Source organism: Barbus barbus, assembly GCF_936440315.1.
Source record: "Barbus barbus genome assembly, chromosome: 22".
In the NCBI taxonomy this organism is placed as follows: Eukaryota; Metazoa; Chordata; class Actinopteri; order Cypriniformes; family Cyprinidae; genus Barbus; species Barbus barbus.
Genome location: NC_136750.1, coordinates 31,428,314 through 31,447,245, shown reverse-complemented (window position 1 = coordinate 31,447,245; position 18,932 = coordinate 31,428,314).

Here is an 18,932-nt window from a genome sequence, read left to right as displayed (position 1 = left end):
TAACAAGTTAGACAGATGACTGAGTGGGCATCTCCTCTCCTTAACTACAAATTTGCAACAAGCAAAATGGCAGGAACTATTACTGTGCAGCTAATATAGCTTGAAATATTCGGTTAAATCTGTATTACTTACATCAAAGCTTTATTTGTAAGAGGCAAATTTTATGAAGTCACACATGGGAAGCCCTCAGTCGTGCAGCAAGACCCAGAGGACCCTTATCAAATCAACATGCAGAAATTGGCTGGATTGCAGTGCTGCTGTTTGTAAGATAGGTTTTTTAAAGACAAAATTCGTTTTGCTGATCTTCTCCCTCAGGCTGTGGTCTGGAGTCGAGTTCTACGCCGAGCAGCGGCTCGTTCTGGCAGATTCCCTCCTGTGAACTGCATTTCACATGCAAACACAAATCGCTTCATCTACAACACACAGGGACATGCAAGAGTGTTTTGATGCATTAACAGTTAAAATATCATTTCATTAATGCTTAGTATTGAATTGCACACATTTGGCTTGTGTGTAAACAACAGGCAATGTGAATATCCAAAGAAATGATGCACCTCATGAGCTTGGTTTGTTCATGTACAGTACTTCTAGATGCTGCATAACACGCTGCACAATTTTAGGCAAATGTATCAAAGAATTTTACTGATCCCAGAGGAAAAAATGGGATACCATTAAAGTGCATTGGCTGTTCATCTAAACGTATTTGACCCATTGAACTGCAATTACATTCAGCTTCTATAAACCCATTTACAATAAGTAAGTGCTGATCAGAAACATATTGACATGTGATATTACAGTCGACTAATCTGACTTTTGTTTGTTGTCTCAGTTTCAGGTATTTTTTATTTAGTTTAGTTGTAAAGAGTTAAGATTACAGCTAAAATATACCCTGTTTATACACACCGTTCATGCAACATTAAAGCTATAGTCCACCCAAAAATGGTCATTCTGTTGTCATTTACTCCCCTTTACATCGCTCTAAATTCTTGGTGCTCTTTGGCGCTTTTATAAAGCTTTAAAGTGAGCGACAATGCACTGCTATTGCTAAGAAAGAAGAAGATAGAAAGGTTTGGAATGACAAGAAAGAGAGTAAATTATGACAGAAAACTGTCCCTTTAACCTGCATAAGTCTGCTGTACTGAACGCTGAGACTCTCTCTCTCTCTCTCTCTCTCTCTCTCTATATATATATATATATATATGTGTGTGTGTATAAATATAAAAAAACAGTGACTGTTGCACAATTGCCATACAGTCAGGGCATTTCATAGATTATTGCAAAGAAATGACTCTTAAAATTACATTTTGGTGATTCTGTTCAATTCAGTAAAACATGGCATATCTCTGCGGCACCAAACTCAATAAAGCACGTTAAATAAGCTTTCCCTCACACCACTGAAAGGATGAAAAGCCTCATAGTGCTTTAATGAGGATCGTTTTAATCCAAAAAGGTACGAATAAAAGCTTTGTGCCTGCAGAGAGTACTTCAAAAACACAGAGAGCAGCGAAGAGCACCTTCTATCTCATAGTGGCTCTAAAAATACTGCCTTTGAACAAGCTGGAGGCCACGGCAGCCATGAGAAGTCCTCGTATTCAAATCTGACACCCATGCCACTTTCAGAGAGATGTTACGTCAGATGGTTGTGGAGGAGCTGTGTGACCTCTGACCTCTCTCTTCTCTGCGCTCACAGAGGAGCAGGAACGAGCCCCGGGCGAAGCAAAGACGTATGATGTATGAAGAGGCAGAGCAAAGGTAAACGGGATAACGCTAAATCTGACTCTAACCCCAATCCAAACCCAAACCCTGGAATTTGCAGAACCGAAAACGGCTGTCAAGCCCAAAGTGACGGCGAAAGATTCGGTGTGTGCGTGCAATCAGGTCAGGATGCTGGAGAGGATTAATAAAGTGCAGCATATATCAGTTCCAGTCTGTAGCGTGTGTGTGCGTGTCTCTTCGCCAGTCTGCTATTGATCAGTCCAGTCCACATTAAGGAGAGATGCTTTTATGATAATCTGCTGTTGTCCATGTAATAGCTACATTAGACACGCTGCCTGCACATCGGACACCTGTTCGGTCTCTTTAGAATTACCGTTTGCATTACAACACAGTTTAATGGCCTTTTAAAAGGGGGGGGGGGGGCGGTGGAAAACTTTCCAGAAGTTAGAGAGCACTTCAAAAAGCCATCAGCAGATGAATGATGGCGAGAGAGATGGACCATCATCATGAAGGTGGGACACACTCGCTGGCAAGCGCTTGCTGACAATGCCTGCACTTCCTCTCCTCCTTATAATTTCATAATAAACATATGCCTCTGATAATGCAGCCGTCAGAGGACTTCTCACAATCCTGAATGAAAGCGCGAGCTACACATGCATAACGTGTTTTATCCAGATAAAACAAAGATCTAGCAGAATAGAGGGAGTGACCGAGAGATAAAGAGAAAGAGAAGGAAAGAGAGCGAATGGAGGGATTGCCGCGGCCACCTGGACTCCATCAGTTTCAGCAGCGTAAACATCTCCTACATTCCTGCTGCCACACTGGCCTGAGGGGTCAGAGGTCATGATGACAAACGCATGACCCAGGAGCCCTGTGAGGAGGAGAAGCTTCTGGAATCTTTCAGCAGGGGACAGCGTTCAGTGTTACCAGCCAAACACTGCACACCCATCACCCAGCGGTACATCCCAGCAGCACGAGAAACACTGACATTCCCATCACACACACACACACACACACATGTGCACACACACACACACACACACACACACACACTCTCACACACACACATACTCACTCACTCACATGTTCATTCACTCTTACACACACACACACACACACTCACTCTGACACACACACACACACACACACACACTCACTCACTCATTCTGACACACACACACATGCACACACACTGCATCACTATCACTTTGCAACACACAACCCATTCTTTCACGTGTCTCTCTCTCCACACACAAACCGTGTTAGAAGGAGTATTAGTGACATTAGCGTCGGCAGAAGGAGCCGGTGTGTGTTCAGTTGCTGCTAAAGGTCTGCAGTATGTGAGTACTAAATGTTAAAGTCTCATCTACGATTACAATGCTGTGAGTGATCTGCCAAACATAATTTTCCAGATTAGAGCAATACAATCTCTGAACATGCTTCAGCTCTACAGTGCTACCAAATTACTGTGTGTGACTGTGAAAATATATTTAGATGCACCGATGCAAGTGAAGCTTATGGATAGTTTGGTTAGGCTGAATTTTGACTGTACTTCTAAAAAAATGTAAGCACAGAGCCCTGCTCATTATCTTAATGTAACACAATTAGTTTCAGTGAAAATAACTTTCTGAAATCGTATTATACAATATCAATATAACGAAAATAATTCATTGGAATGGAATGTAGATGGTGAAACCTGCAGGTGTAACTCATCACACACACACACACGTGACCCGGTGTCAGTGAGGGGTGCAGGGTGCAGTGTGTCTGTGTGAAAGTGTGTGGATGTGGGCAGGGAGCTGGTTTATTTTAGTATGGGGGTGTATTTGGTGTTTCGTGTCTCCATCCTCTTGTCTCTTCATTAGGGTGGAGACAAACTCTCTCCACTGTTTGATTCTCCTATAACACTCATGACCTTTTCCTCAAAAACAGCCTCCCTACACCTGTTAACACACAATCTGCAACAGTGACAGAGAGAGAAACGCTTCCGACAGAAATGAGTGAGAATTTTTTTTATTGACACTCTCTTGTTCAGCTTAGTAGCTGAAGTGAAGAGTAAAACTTTAGGTGTTTTGTAGAAGTTGTCGGTGGAGCGCGGCAGTTTTAGGTTGTTATCTGTTGATCGCAGACGGAGGCATGTGCCGCCCCAGGCAGCTGATGTGTGTTGGGGCTTGTAAGTGTGAAAGCTGCTCTTGGCCCCATGAACACCGTCGGCCACATAAAGAAGCCCTGTCAGAGCGTACCTGTGCTACCGTTCTCCCGCCAGCGCTCGTGACCCACTCCAAACTACTGCACAAACATCAGCAACTACATGCGATTACACATTTAGTTTCTGACATTTGCCTTTAAGGGCTGAGAGGGGTGACGGGGTGGAATTAGAAAAGCATGTGGTGTCTGAATTAACTGTGAGACAGATTCACATACTTCCTGCCATACTGCAGATGCCACAACGCTGGAAGCCAGGAACACACACACACACACAATCACACACACACTCACATGTTGGTTTTTGTGGTTTATGGGGACTCTCCATAGGCGTAATGGGTTTTATACTGAACAAACTGTGTGCTATTGCCCTACACCTAAACTTAGCCCTCACAGGAGACTTTGTGCATTTTTAGATTTTCAAAAAAACACCATTTAGTATGTTTTTTAAGCCTTTTGAATTACGGGGACATAGGCAGTGTCCTCATAAACCACCTTCATATTGTAATACCTCTGTCATACCCATGTCATTATACAAATTTGTGTCCTCATAAACCACATAAACATGCACACACACACACACACACACACACACACTCACTCACTCACATACACACACACACACACACATACACCCACACACTCACACACACACAGTGAGGCAGCCTCCCAAGAGACATGATTCACCTGAAGGAGCCAAGCACTGCCAGATGTGTCGGAAATGGCCAGGAACCCACGGACACACACTCACACACATTCATACACTAACACATATGCACACTCATGCACACAGGCTAACACACGCTAACACTGTTCGCAGCATATGCTTTCAGTCAAGGGTGAAAAACGCAGGCACCAGCACATGCCAAAAGCCTTTCAAGCATCAGACTGCAGCTTAGCGCACTGATCCTGCTAGTCAGCAGATACATGTCACCATCCAACAAGTCAAGGCTGGTTAAACTATAAAACAGCTTAGGGACCTTGTCCAGACATCCAACCTGGACTAACAAAATATACCTCTACATCTCTCTAAAGTCTCTTTGGGCACTCCCACAATCCAACACTCAGGAAAGACAGAAGAATACCAACTCTCACTATAAAATAGTCATGTGAAACTACAATTAAATGCACAAGAGCTCTTGACAGAGAGCAGGTCACATCAGCTGGATGTTTGTTCAGTAAACTAGGCATGAGAACGTGGTCATGTAGGTGTGCTTCACCGTGGCCGCTGCTGGCTCACAGATGGACGTGAAGTACAGCAGCTTTGAGACGCTCATGTGGCGGCTGGAATGTAGATGTTGCACAATGAGCTGATTGTTTCATGGCAATACGTGTCTGAGCCAAAGACACACCTGCCCAAACGTGGCCACAGCTCTGACACAACTAGAGCAACATCTATCAGCAGTCACACACACACACACACACGCGCAAAAGCCATTTACTCTGATAGAGAGGTTTACAAATGTCCCACCCTGAGGATTTTCCCAGCTCAAGTTTGTCTGCTTTAATATCATTTTAAGGGATATTTGAGCTGGATAGCTGTTCTGATCAGTCATCAGACTCATGATCATACAGATTCCCTGTTTGCATACACCAGATTAAAAAAAAATAATAATAAAGAGGAATCATAAGAATTGCTTTTTATTATTTAGTACTGCCCTGACTAATTTAATTCACATAACAGATGTTTACAAATTGTTCACAAGACAAAATAATAACTGAATTTACACAACTGATCCTGTGCAAAGGTTTACACACGGTTGATTTTTACGTAATAATTCCCTGGATGATGCACAACTGTTTGTTTTGTGATAGTTCATCTGTCCCTTTTTTAACTGCCAACTGTTCTTAAGAAAAATCCTCATTCTTTAGTTGTCCAGCGTCTTCTGCACTTTTGAGCATTTCTTTCCAACAGTGCCTGTATGATTTTGAGACCCATCTTCTCGGTTCAGTATGTTTCTTGACCAATTTTCCTAATTTTTCTTGGAGTGATTATCTCTGTGTATTAAAATGACTAAACCACCCATTTTTTAAATTATTTGACTTTGGTTTAACCACACTGGGGACTTTGTGTCATGGAGCACAACACATTTTGGTTATAAAGACATATAAAGAAAACTCCATATTAGCTCGGGATGGTCAGAGTTCTAAACTAAAACTGATCTCTAGAGCAAATTATAAGGTACATGGACATAAAGAACATCTTCATGCAGTCTTGTTCCTTTGACTAAGAAGTGAAGTACAAATGTAATGATAAGGATCACTCAACATTTAGGAACAGTTTGTAGTGGGAAAGGATTTGAGTCTCAACCATGATGTTTTAGGGGGGTACCTGTGTAAGTATTGTATTTTGTAAGTAATTATGTTTATGATTGACATACAAGATATAGTTATGCCTGTCAGTGAGGTCTAAAACAAAAGTTCCCAATCAGGAAACCAGGGACCATTGTAATAGTGCTGCATCATATGCATTATTTTATTTGTTTTATTACAACAGGAGGTCTCGACAAAGGGGACCTGGGAGTTATTTAAACTTTAAGTAATTTGAATAATTTGAGACTGATTATGTCCCCTAATTAGGCTGTCCAACCTATATACTGTATACTCAAGATCGTGGTGTGGTTAAACCAAATCAAATAAAACATAATAACGGTCATACTTTCAGATGCGTGCAGATTTACACATATATTTTTACCCACAATTTTCAGGGATTGCAAAAGATTCCTTTGGTTACAACGTCACAAAATGTCAGGCTAATTTGTATAAAACTTTCTCTTGTTCACAAGACGACAGACATTAATCAGTTGGTTAGCAGACACTTCTTATCCACAGCAGCTTCATCTGCTGGAGAGTTCTGGGCTTTGGTGATCATCTTCATGGATCAAAACGTCCAGGCTTTGTCCCTGCTGTCTCCAGATCAAGGTGAGGTTTTCACTGCATGACATCCTCAAACTGATCTAGACACTCGACAACATAGCAAATGGATATCTATGGATTTTTGCTTATTTCTGTAAAATGAAAATTCTCATGCACTTGATATGTATGGCAACACGCAGACCTGTGAACGAGCAGATTAAAGTGCACAGCTCTTCACAACACCATCACTCCTACACTGCCTGTATGAGCCGTTCACGAGACGTGCGCAAAGGCTTTTTACATATAGAAATACGAAAGTGGTCTTACGCTTTCAACGTTTATGCAGTTTAAGGCTTCAGCAGCGTGACAAGGTCTTCACCATATCTGCGCTGTCAGTCATGAATGTCAACATGCTGTAAATCTGGCTAGTCTATGACTGATAAGAATGTTCCAGCATTTATTGTGCTCGCTGCGGAAGAAGAGCAGCCTGTGAAAACGGACAGCAGAAGCTCTTGGTAAAACAGACGTGCAGCATCTCTGTGGAGAATAGCCCTCTCTCTTTTCTTCTTTTGGATGAGCTGAAGGAAAATCAATAGACTCTGGTGTAATGCCTGCGATGGCACTGGTAATCCAGAGTTTGCATTAATCTTTCACACACTCAGAGAGCATCCGTCTGCTTCTGTCTCCCTCCCAAACAGAATAGCCAAGCATTCAACTGAAGTCATTACCAAAACATTTTCTGTGTGAAATCATAAACACAGTCTCATTGGCGATGACATGTATCCCTGACTAAAGGAAAAAGGAATGGAAAGTTACTGGATTTCAGAATGAGGGGGGCCGTGGGGTCACCATGAGATAACACACTTCTCCCTTATGCCACGCTCACTGCTCCTGTGTGTGTGTTAATGTGTGTTAATGCACTGATGGTCTCGTAAAAGCTGGACCTCCTCCCTACACACTGAATCATAATCTCCCAATTTATGAGGAATTCACTGTTTATAGCACAGTTTCCATGTTTTCGTTCCATGACATTAGAGGAGCGTAAATCAGCCGTGTGACGGCTCTAACTGGTACGGGAAGGGAAGCTGCTCTGAGAAACACCCACATTCTCCACCAGATGTGCTTTATAACCCCCCACCATCACGGCACACTGACACCTCATATTCCCTCTTTCTCTCCCAGCAAATCTTTGTGTGACTCCACAAGTCAGAATGACCATGAGGACAAATAAAACCAAATCAAAGGGATCAACCTTGCTGTGAAAATGTCTCACCGTACTGAGTGAAGAGAGCGCATCTTCAATGCTTTACAGGCATCTTGAAGCCCCTTTCACACAAAACACGAAACAAAAACGCTAATTGAATGGTTGACAAATGTCTGTTTCAAGGGGTCAAGGTTTTGCTGGTTACAATATCTCTCTGTTCGTCTCTGCTGGTAGATGTCATAATTATACACATCTGCAAAAACATCTTAATTGATGGTCCATCCAAGTATCTGTGTATTCTGACTAAATAAAAAAAAATTCAAGGCGGCTTTAAACTGCATATAGTATGTTATGGAAAACATAACTATTATACACCGCTTTTGTCTGTTCACACCAAGAGTAAAACAACTGTCTCTCAGGATGAGCAAAATGCAAACTGATGGCGGTACAATAGATGACAAAAATTTAATTCAGCTACTCCATCAGAAGCAAAGCGTAGAAGCAGATTCAACAGTAATTTTAGCAATGAAAATACAATATGAAACACATGAAGCATTGTAGAAATAAAAATCATCAACTGGCAGCAGCCGAAAGGCATTGGTAAATAAACTGAAGGTTTCACGCCATATAGTAATAACCGTAATTGCGAGATGCCAACTTGTAAAAAGCGTTCACATCCTTGTAGAACTCGTAATTACAACTTGTGAACTGGTAGTTTTCTTAAAGCTACGGCTTGTACCACGTGACCGCTGCACCTCAACACGGAACTAACGAAAAATGGTGGCGCTTTCATAGAAAGCTATTACTACGGAGCACGGCACATCACCTGTAGGAGAAAAAAAAAAAACAATCCGTGGCGACGGTTTTGCAATCCGTCCCCTCAGTTTATAAACCGTACTTGTGCTGTTCTACAAGAACATTCAATACTTAGTTTAATTTAAAGGATATAGTTAGGTGCCCTCTTCAGTTCAAAGTTGGGTACTGCATGTAATGTTGTAGAGTCTTTTTATGACGACGTCATAATCATGAGTCCAGCAGCAGCAGCAGCAGAGTAGCTTAGCTTAGTCTTCTTTTTAGAGTTTATTTTACATTAATCACCAATAGGATAAAACACAGCTGCCTGTGTTTTATCCTATAGCCTTTCCTATAGCTAAAAAGAAGAATAGAAAATTTCCTGAATTTTCTAAAAAACGATAGAGTTTCAAGAGGAGAAGGTAAAAAGCAACACAAAACAAATAATGTACCGGTTATAGGGGAGCAACAATAATGTACAGTATTTGGAAAATAATGTATTTTTTTAACTTTAAACCGCATAAACACATTGCATTACATCAAATACACAAAATAATGTTCTTTTTAGCAACGTCATATGACCCCTTTAACAATTGCAATCGTAATTTTGTCAAATGAACTAACACCGTAAACATCATAAGACTCAATTTCCAGTACAACAACACAACTAGTCTGTCACATAATAGTGCAACGGGTGTCTCGAGTGTGAACCATGTGTTATGTTGTGTTTCACTCAGGGAGACAGAGATACGTATGAGCTGTTTGCCATCCCAAGATTTCAGATCCCGTCGCTTCTGCCGGAGTTTCTTCTCCCATCAGTTTTGTGTCTCTAGTTTACCTGTTAAATACAGGTAATCTAAAGCTGCTGTTGATTGATTAGACAGATGAACTCGCACCTCGTTTGGACTCCTGTAATTTGAGTATAAATGTGATTAAACATTCTGGTGTTGTTTCTTTGATATTTTAGACACTTTGGTTATGGGTGTTAATTGTCCTTGTTGCGGCATCGGAGCTGTCACTGAACTGAACTGAATCAACATTGACTCGAGTTGAATAATGACTGATGTCTTCTGTAAAAGCTGTTTATTGCTGAATTGAACTTGTTTCAATAAATGGGTGAAATAAATAAACATTTCACACAGTTTTATTGAACTGAACTAACTGGATCTGAATAATGACACTGTGGTCTTGCTACAGCTGCTTTGTAGCAGAATTTGGTCTCATTTTTGAAGGTTGCATCATTGATTCTGTTACTCTCCTGTTTACTGTGAAGCTGCTTGATATTGCATATTGGTGTGTCTTCCCATATTATTGTAATGTATTATCTTAATTATGAACACACTGGTTTGTAATGCAAACCGTTTACCGTTTACTGCACGTTGATATTCTTCTAGTTATTTCCCTACAGCGACTAATGAACCGGAAGTCTCGCCCATGGGCTACCCTCCACATTGAACAATAAGGTGGAAAAAAAGTTGTGAAAATGAGGGTTAGTCAGAATAATCACAAAAAACACATCGTTGATGTTGTCGGTGAGTCTGACTCTAGTCATTGTCATCATCAGGTTTGTGCAGCCGCTCTGGAGAAACTGAAACAGCCTGCTGCTCTCCAGTCATTCTCGCTGTGCAAAGACAGAGTTTCGAAGGACATGGACTCAAATGGCACACTTCATGTGTGGTCAAGTGGAATTACGATGGCCGTGTGATCGTGAAGCCCACAGGACTGTGTAGTGTTCTGTTTGTCTTTTTAGATGCCAGAAGGATGCCCACGGGTTCCATTTTATTGGCTGCTGTGAGCTTGATGCACATTTCCACCAAGTTCACTAAGACAAGCTTCTTCACGCTAAGACAAGCTACCGACCGTCAAAGCAGCATTACCTCCTGAAAGCGTGCGCGAACACAGCTATAGCTGTTAGTACATGCGGATGTCAATCTGACTTTTGTTTTTCTTATTTTAAAAAGGAAATGTTACCTACACATGGTTAAATTAATCACAATTGCCTTAATCTTTGGACAGCTCTAGTTGTTCTTTAGCAGATTTAAGCTTTGGATGCTAAGGAAGAAAGATTCAGTGCCGGTTTCTCCAGACATGTGACCCAAAGCTGCAATCTTATTGGTTTTGTGAAAAAAGTGTAAAAGCTGCCTAGAAATGTATTATCAAAATAGTTTGCACCTTATGCTTGTATTTAAGCTCATCATAAGCCACAAGCTCTTCGTGCAAAGTTTAAGTGAATTCACCGCAGGTCTGGTCATCATTAATAATTCTTTCTGTTCTCTTATAAGACAAGGTCAGTTCTCTGAACTCCGTTTATTCTTCTCTGTTACTGATATTTATTATAGGCCTTCAATATAAATGTGAACAGGAATAGTTACAACCAATGATCAACCAAAATTAGATAGTGAGTTAAACAGTCCAAACATCACATGACTGTTTTATGCAGTATCCTGAACGCCATCCTTGTATGTTGGATGTTTTTGAAAATCCAAACAATTTGTTTGGGAAACACCTAGATGGAAGCTGGCTGTGAGTTTTGTCCTGCAGAACATTTTGGATGTGAATATGTTGTTTAGCGTCACTGAAATTTGGCAGGTTTGTTCATTCCGTCTCTGTGTAATGTGAATACTTGCGTATCGTTTCAGCTCTCTAACATTGTGGGTTCACCATTAAAGCTCAGTACTGCCTTAATCAAAGGAAAGAGAGCATTAATCCAAGTGCTCAGGAATGTGTGTGTGTGTGTGTGTATGTGTGTGTGTGTGTGTGTGTGTATTATAGGCTGCTGGCAAGACAGGCAGTAATTGGAGGCATGCAGATATTCAGAGCTTCTGCTCGGATGGCTTCAGTTCAGACCCACCGGTTCAATCCCTTCATTCCACCTGACTGGTGAGCAAACAGCTGCCTTTTGTTGCCCCAGTGTGTCTTCATTGCTCTTATTAGGGATGCGCTCTGACCAGCATGTCATATATACTACATCACAGCAGATCAGCCAGCCTGCTTCCAGTCACATGCACACCCTCACTCACAGGCTACCAAACTCAAGTCTTAGAGTCATGCTTCACAGTAGTTTTTTGCATTGTAGGATGTGATTTGAAGGTGTGTGGAAATATAAATAGTAAAGTTTCGAGCAGTTTTTTTTTTTCTTATTAGGCTAGTCCTTCAGTGTGTTTCTGCTTGAATATGGCCCGCTCCAGTTTACAGCGATGGGTCCTTTGAACTCTAATGCCGCTGTGCATGACAGCAGCTGTTGCGCTACTTGTACCGTTAGTATATTTCTGTCTGAAATATTATTTTTGTTGGTCTTTGGCCTTTCATTTCTTTAATTTGATTGGACGTTGTAAAAGTAATGGTCTGGAGCCGGACTCAAACGCAGGCCGGCCGCAGATAAGCACTACATGTCAAAGCATGCACATTAACCACGAAGCCACGTTTCTCTGAAATATTCTTATCATAAAGTGATTAAAGCTGGATTGGGTCAGTTAATCTTTTTACATCAGTTCATCCCAAATGGAGTCACTTCAGATTCAGTTAGGTTTAAAATGAGAGTAAGAGGTTAAGAGTTTGATTAAATTTGATTCAATAAACTTTATTAATCCCCGGAGGGAAATTAAATTGTCACATTTACTGTATGTACATGTGTATACTTGAGTACAAAAATAATAATAATAATAATGGACAGGAATAAAGATAGCTCAGTCCAGTTTGACTAACACTCATCTGCTCAGGACAGATCTGTTCTAAAGTCTGGTAGCCTTGCAAGTTTCAGGTACAGTCAGGAGTACAAGTCTCTCTAAAAATTTATTTTTTAAATGTTTCTTTTTTTAGTCCCTAAGTTTGGGGAAGAGGAATGCAGGGCACAAATCTCAAAGTGTCCATCCATCCTGATGCAGAACCACACACAGTGTGTCTGGGTTGAACTCCAACAGGAAGTCCCAGTTCCTGACACCATCAGTCTTGTCACCCAAAGGTCACACGTTTTGACCAATAAACAGTCAACAGTGCTTGCAAACCATTCCACATACAATGTCCAAGCAGTTTTTTCCTAATGTTACCTCTGGGCAGAAAGAAATGCTTTCAGCTATGTCTTGAGGTGAGCGTGTTTTCTTTGCTAGAGAAGTTTCTGCTTCACAGACTCGTTATGAAAGTGTCCTGAAGTGAGTATGCTGGATGTTATTTGAGTGCAGATATGAATGTAAATTTTATCCAGGCGGGTAAGGTGTAAATCTAACTACCACTGGTAAAAAGATCAAGTGACAAATTCTGTTGGTGATCAGCTAATTTTGTGCATTTGTTCAGAGTGGTAATATTTGTCAAGCAATTATTTCTCAGCCTTATACGTATTGCTAACACATATTCTTCAACATTCAGTCGATGATATCCTGTCATCTCATGCATGAACATGTCAGTTTGTGTAACTGTCCTATCATTCTCATTGTTGATTCATAGATGCAGACAGGAGCCCATGCTGCTTTGCACTTTATGCAAGGTGAGTCAAATTTATTACTATAGCGGCGGTGGGGAGCTGGTCGATATTCGTGTCAGCAGCCCAGCCTTTCTCTCCACTTCACACACATGCAGAGAGAAGAGCAACCGTATGACAGATCTAACCCCATATTAGCCTCTGTTTCTCTGCTAATAACACAACTAACACTTTGGCGTAAATCACAGGATGTGAGCTCTCATCTTCAGACCGTGAGTGCATTGGACTGCGTCAGTTTGCGTCCGAACAGAGTGAGATTCAGAAAACTGGAAGTCTTTTTTAAAACAGACTTTTCAAGGAATTCAATAAATATTCTGAAGCAGAGACAAGATCCTGCTTGAAACACAGTCCTGTGATGTTTGATTTGTTTACCGGACTTCTTTGATCTGAACACATGAACGTATGATTTAATTTATCAAGGAATCTGCGACGCGTGTCTGTGAAACGACCCTGGTTTTGGCTTCACGTGGGCCAGGGTCAGAGTTGGTCTGTGGCGGCATTTGCAATTCGCGTGTTCACAAGTCGCTGTCCTGGCTGCAAGTTCAGAATCAGCACTAGAGAAGAGCGACGTGTGTGTTGATAGCCGGCGGGTTCTGTGTCTCTGTGTAAGTGTTTGTGCCGTGTCGCCCATAAGGCTGGATGCCCTTATGCCCGATCTACAGTGGCAGATCACTATGTGAAGGCAGACCGGTGGCCACTGATTCCATCTCTCTACCCAGAAGGCCTTGTTTCAGAGGAGATGCTCTAAGTGGAGCTGAGAGCTCTGAGTGGACAATTATAAAATGGCAGCGAGCGAGAGGAAAATCTACATGGCAGCTGTGAGCCTCGGCTGCCGTCGTATGCTAATGATATCCCAGTACAGCCTGTCAGCTCCAGGTTTGAGTCGCGCGGACCAAAACCCCGCTCAAGCTAATTCTGCGTATTCCTAAAGGCCATTGATTTGAGGCGTAAGGGTTTGAAGGACTCTGAGGAGTGTTTAAGAGTCAAATGACTGCTGAACTGAGATCAAGAAACTCTCCTAAATGTGATATTTGAGTTGTTTCTGTGCTTTAAAGTGGGTTTCTTCATTTCGCACCATCCATTATTTTTATATGGCATTCCAACTGGTTTTGATAAAATCCCTGTGCTAAAAACTCAATCCGTGCATTTAACCCTTCCCGACCACAGTTCAGCAACACAACTTTTTAACAGAAGCTTTTATGCCGGTGAAGACAACCCTAATCAAACACATCTGAACCAGCTAATCAAGACCGCTGTGTTGGAGGTCAGCACAATGACAATGTGTTTGACTAAATAAAAATCGATGAATGAAAACTTTTAAACTTTTAAAAACTTTTAAAGTGTTTATTTGTGTTTCTCATGGAGGATGTTGGTGGTTCCAGATCCCTTGGTCTGACAAAACAAGCCCAGTGTTGCTTATAATGAAGCAGAGAGTGCATGAAGCACCACTGAATGCATGCCATCGTCCTCGTTGTGTTTGGAGCATACAGTTGACATTCTCACGCATCATCAAACCACATTTGTTTACTAATGATTGTAAATTTTTAATTGAGATTTTTACACTGTGTGAAAATTAATATTTGTGGGACAAAGACAGGCTTGTTTTTCCTCACTACATGAAAAAGTGGAAGAACAGACATTTCTTTCTCTTGTTAAATGATGGTTCTGCAGTTTTTCCTCCAGCATGTGGGTGGATTTTGTCAAACACAGGGTTTAGCAGATATTTTAAACAGATTCCCAAAACCTGTTTTCTAGTTGAAGATGGGAGTTAATATTTGATCCCAGTCATTTCCCAGGGTATAATTCATTACTTCTTACCGTGCACAAACACCATAAAGTGTGTTAAGCTTTGTTTGTCACGTTAACCTGTTCCTCACAATCTAGTAATTGCTCTGAAAACGTTTGGCCCCTGCCGCTTTCCATCTGGATCACGGAGCCTGTGAAAGAGAGGAGCGGAAGATCCTGCTTTAAGGCATGGCAGTTCATGGTGGAACCGACAGATATGAGTATGTTTACTTCATTTTCCAGCTTTCATTTGCAGGTTTCCAGGAGCATTTGGAGATGGTGTTTCCTGCGTCTGTGGGGTCACCGCAGCGCCCGCGTTTCGCCCCCCTGGAAAATACATTTTTCACTCTCATAGACAGATCAAAGGCTGAAGACGCAGATCAAAGAGCAGAGACTTGCATCTCCAGTCATATCTGTGTTGTTTACGTGAATGCTAAAGGCACTAAATTCAAATATATTTTACTTGAAAAATATGTTTTGTCAAAGTATTTTGAAGCCACTTTTGAAGTCCATCAGCATACCAGGGTATAATTTGAAAATTTCAGATGATGGTGTCAAGCTTTAATGTGATTGGAGGAATAACCTTATAGAGTGACCGAAACTCTTTACCCTCAGCACGGAAACAAGAGGAAAGCTTCAGTCGGTCTTGAGATGCTTTCCAGATGCTGTATTGAGCAAAACGTTTGCTCTTTTAATTAGGCGAATTACATCATTTTGCACATTTATTCTAAACTTCACAGAATTTTTATGCATCTCTGTGAAATACAAACAGTTAACTGTAACGCTTTTTATCGCGAGGATAAATGTGAGGATTGAAATGAGCGAACGTGTTCAGACCCCTGGAGCCCTTGATTTGTCTGGATTAGTTAAACATGCTCGCCTGCCGTTAAATCTTGAATCTTTTACCAAGTGAACATACAGTGAATCTCCACAGATTCACATATATAAAAAGCATATTTAAATATTCATTGTTTCTTTTTAACCTGTTAACGTTTACCAGAGCGACGGCGCACTGAAGCGTTTTTTTTCCCCACTAGTTTAATGTTTATGAATGAATTTAACGTGAAAGAATATCATTAATCTTGACAAACTATATATCATTCTGAAGGTCTAAGCCTCAAGCATCGACGACAGATCGCTGTTTTCCGATGGAAAGCTTATAAGGAATGTATTTTCTACATTTGTGTAAGCAGTACACATCAAAACATGCAGAATAAAAAAGCAGTACGTACCAGATTCATTGTAATAACGAGTCACAAACGCATCCACTGCTGAAATCCCAGTTTAGTTAGAGAGGTAAGGGTCCACAGAACAACATCCCAGCGAGCACTTTTAGTCCAGCGAAACAATAACGTTGTAATAAGGATGAATATTCCTTTGTTTACATTTCATTTCTTCGAGAGAGTTATTGTTCGCGTCCGTTATGGAATAAATTACGCTCAAAAACAGCGTCTTGGTGGTAAAAAAACAACAGTGTTGTAGCATACAGTTTTACAAACAGAATGAGACCGTCCACGGAAAAAAAAGTCTCAGAAAAGCGGAATATATGTTAATTGAATTTGGCGCTCTCTCCTGCCAGCGCGTGACGCACGCTATGGCGCAGCTGTCATCTGAGCGGGGCGTAACTTAGCGATCTGCTTTATGCATAAAAAACTTGTTTTTTTTTCTTCTACATTTTTTATATGTGTGTGTGGGGAATGTGGCCGTATCTGCATGATTATCATATGTATGGAAGCACATCAGTGTGTTTATTACCGACTCTATGACGGCTATCATTGTGATTCATTGATCAGCTATTATTGATTATATGGCCCATCTGTATGATTATCATCTGAATGGAAGCACATCAGCGTGCGATTACTGACTCTATGACCATGTCTGCCAATATCACTTCATGTCTGGCAATCAGAATACTTCAGTATACATACTATATACAAAGCATTTTTTCAATTTTTTTCCCTTTTTTATTACTCAAATAATTATTTTTGTATTTTTTAGTGCTCAAATAAATCTGACTATTATTTTATAGTTGAAAAACTATGCAGGAATATGTATAATGACTAAAATTGTTTGTGTTAATTCTGCAATCCATTTGGTGGTTATTTTTCCTCAAACAGGGGGGTGGGGGGACTATAAATAGTTTCAGAAAAAATATTGCAGGAATCTCATTTTTCATGGTATCTTCAAATTTGAAATATAAACTCATGAGACACGTGGCTTTCAATCCATTACTTTTCTGGATTGCTCCAGGACTTATTTCATGTATTTGTATATGAAATAAAAAAACATTCAGTGTGGAAAAATATTTTTCAAGGCACGTCAGTGTCTATAACTTTTTATCTTTTTGAGCATTATCAACTCTGGATGATGGATAGTAAAGCATAGAGTGTCTTCTTTCCAAAGATACCTAATTTGTTTGTGTAGCACACTTTGTCAGGAACTGTTACCATTTTAATTTAGGTAGGTTATTTTCACCTGTGAGGCCCACAATGGGGGGCGAAGGTTAACAGGTTAATTAATGTCAGACTTTATCTTTCCTCCATTCCTTGTTCCGGATTACTTGTTCTTTTTGTATTGTTTTTATGTGTGGACGGCATGACGTCCTTATTATTATTAAGGGAAAAGACAAAGCCAAAACATCTAGCAAAAGGATTCTTTTATTCCTGACTGAGCCTAAAAAAGGGACTCAGCATTAATGTTTTGTTGGGGGAAAAGATTTGGGATTCTAATCCAATTAGATGAGAAAAATTGTACAAAACAGAGTAACGAAAACAAAGACAAACACCCACTTTTCTTCAATGGGTACAGGAAGTAAAATAGTAAGCAATAATATGAAAAGGGTTCTTCACACAATCTCAAATAAAAAACTCCAAATCACAAACCCCATTCAACTTAAACCAATGCAAACCAGGTTACAAAATTTATAAAGGGTGTACAAAACAACGGCAGTGGCCTGTTTGTGCCTAATAAAACAAATAGAACACAGAATATGAGCACTCAGCACATTTCACCACATGAATGCATCACCCACTTTATACACAGTTCACGTTTATCTTCTTTTGAGCATATTAATTGGTAAATAGACTAAAGATAACAGTACACACTTTTACACAGGGTACAATCCTTTTCATGCAATATATGGAAACACTTTGGGAGAATGAAATGAACAAAACTCACTCTTATTAAGCCTCTGAAGCACACAGCACTTGTGTGAGCTCACGTCTCGTTTCTCTCCCCTCTAACACAGTATAAAGGACAAGAGTTACTGCATGTTCAGTTAATATATGAAATAAACAAGAGTTATTTAAGATTTTAACAACTCTTACAACATATTTTAGGATAAGTCACGCTCAATATCCGTCAACGTGATCTGAATTCCCCTCCCCCACGGGCGATCTCTCACTTGTAGGAACACAATGCTTGTATGACCGGCAAATTGAACCATCCACTCAATAAAATCACACAACTGTAGTCACCACACACTCACAAGTTAATATAAAGCTGGACATTTCCTCTCTTTAACAGTTTTATCAAACTATTTCTTCCTCTGTGTAACTCCCGTTTCTAACTTTGCTCTCTTCCAGTTTGACGTTCACTTCCCTCTAGCGCATGCACAAACTCTTAAAGGGGACAGCGCACATAACTTAGTTAAAGCAACAAAGGTGAATTACTGGGGAACTTAACCAAGTATAAGTTGAATCTTCCCCCGGTTACACTATCCCCTGCCTACAGTCAACGTCCTCGATGACTGCAAACACCCTTTAATCATTCACTACTCCTTGTAGCTTACTGGACGTATACAAGACCATGCCCGCTAACACTTGGGAAAGGACATCGGGACTGAAGGACACAGCATTACAAGCGGATTTAGGCAGTCTGTTTGGGTTACTGTGAACACCA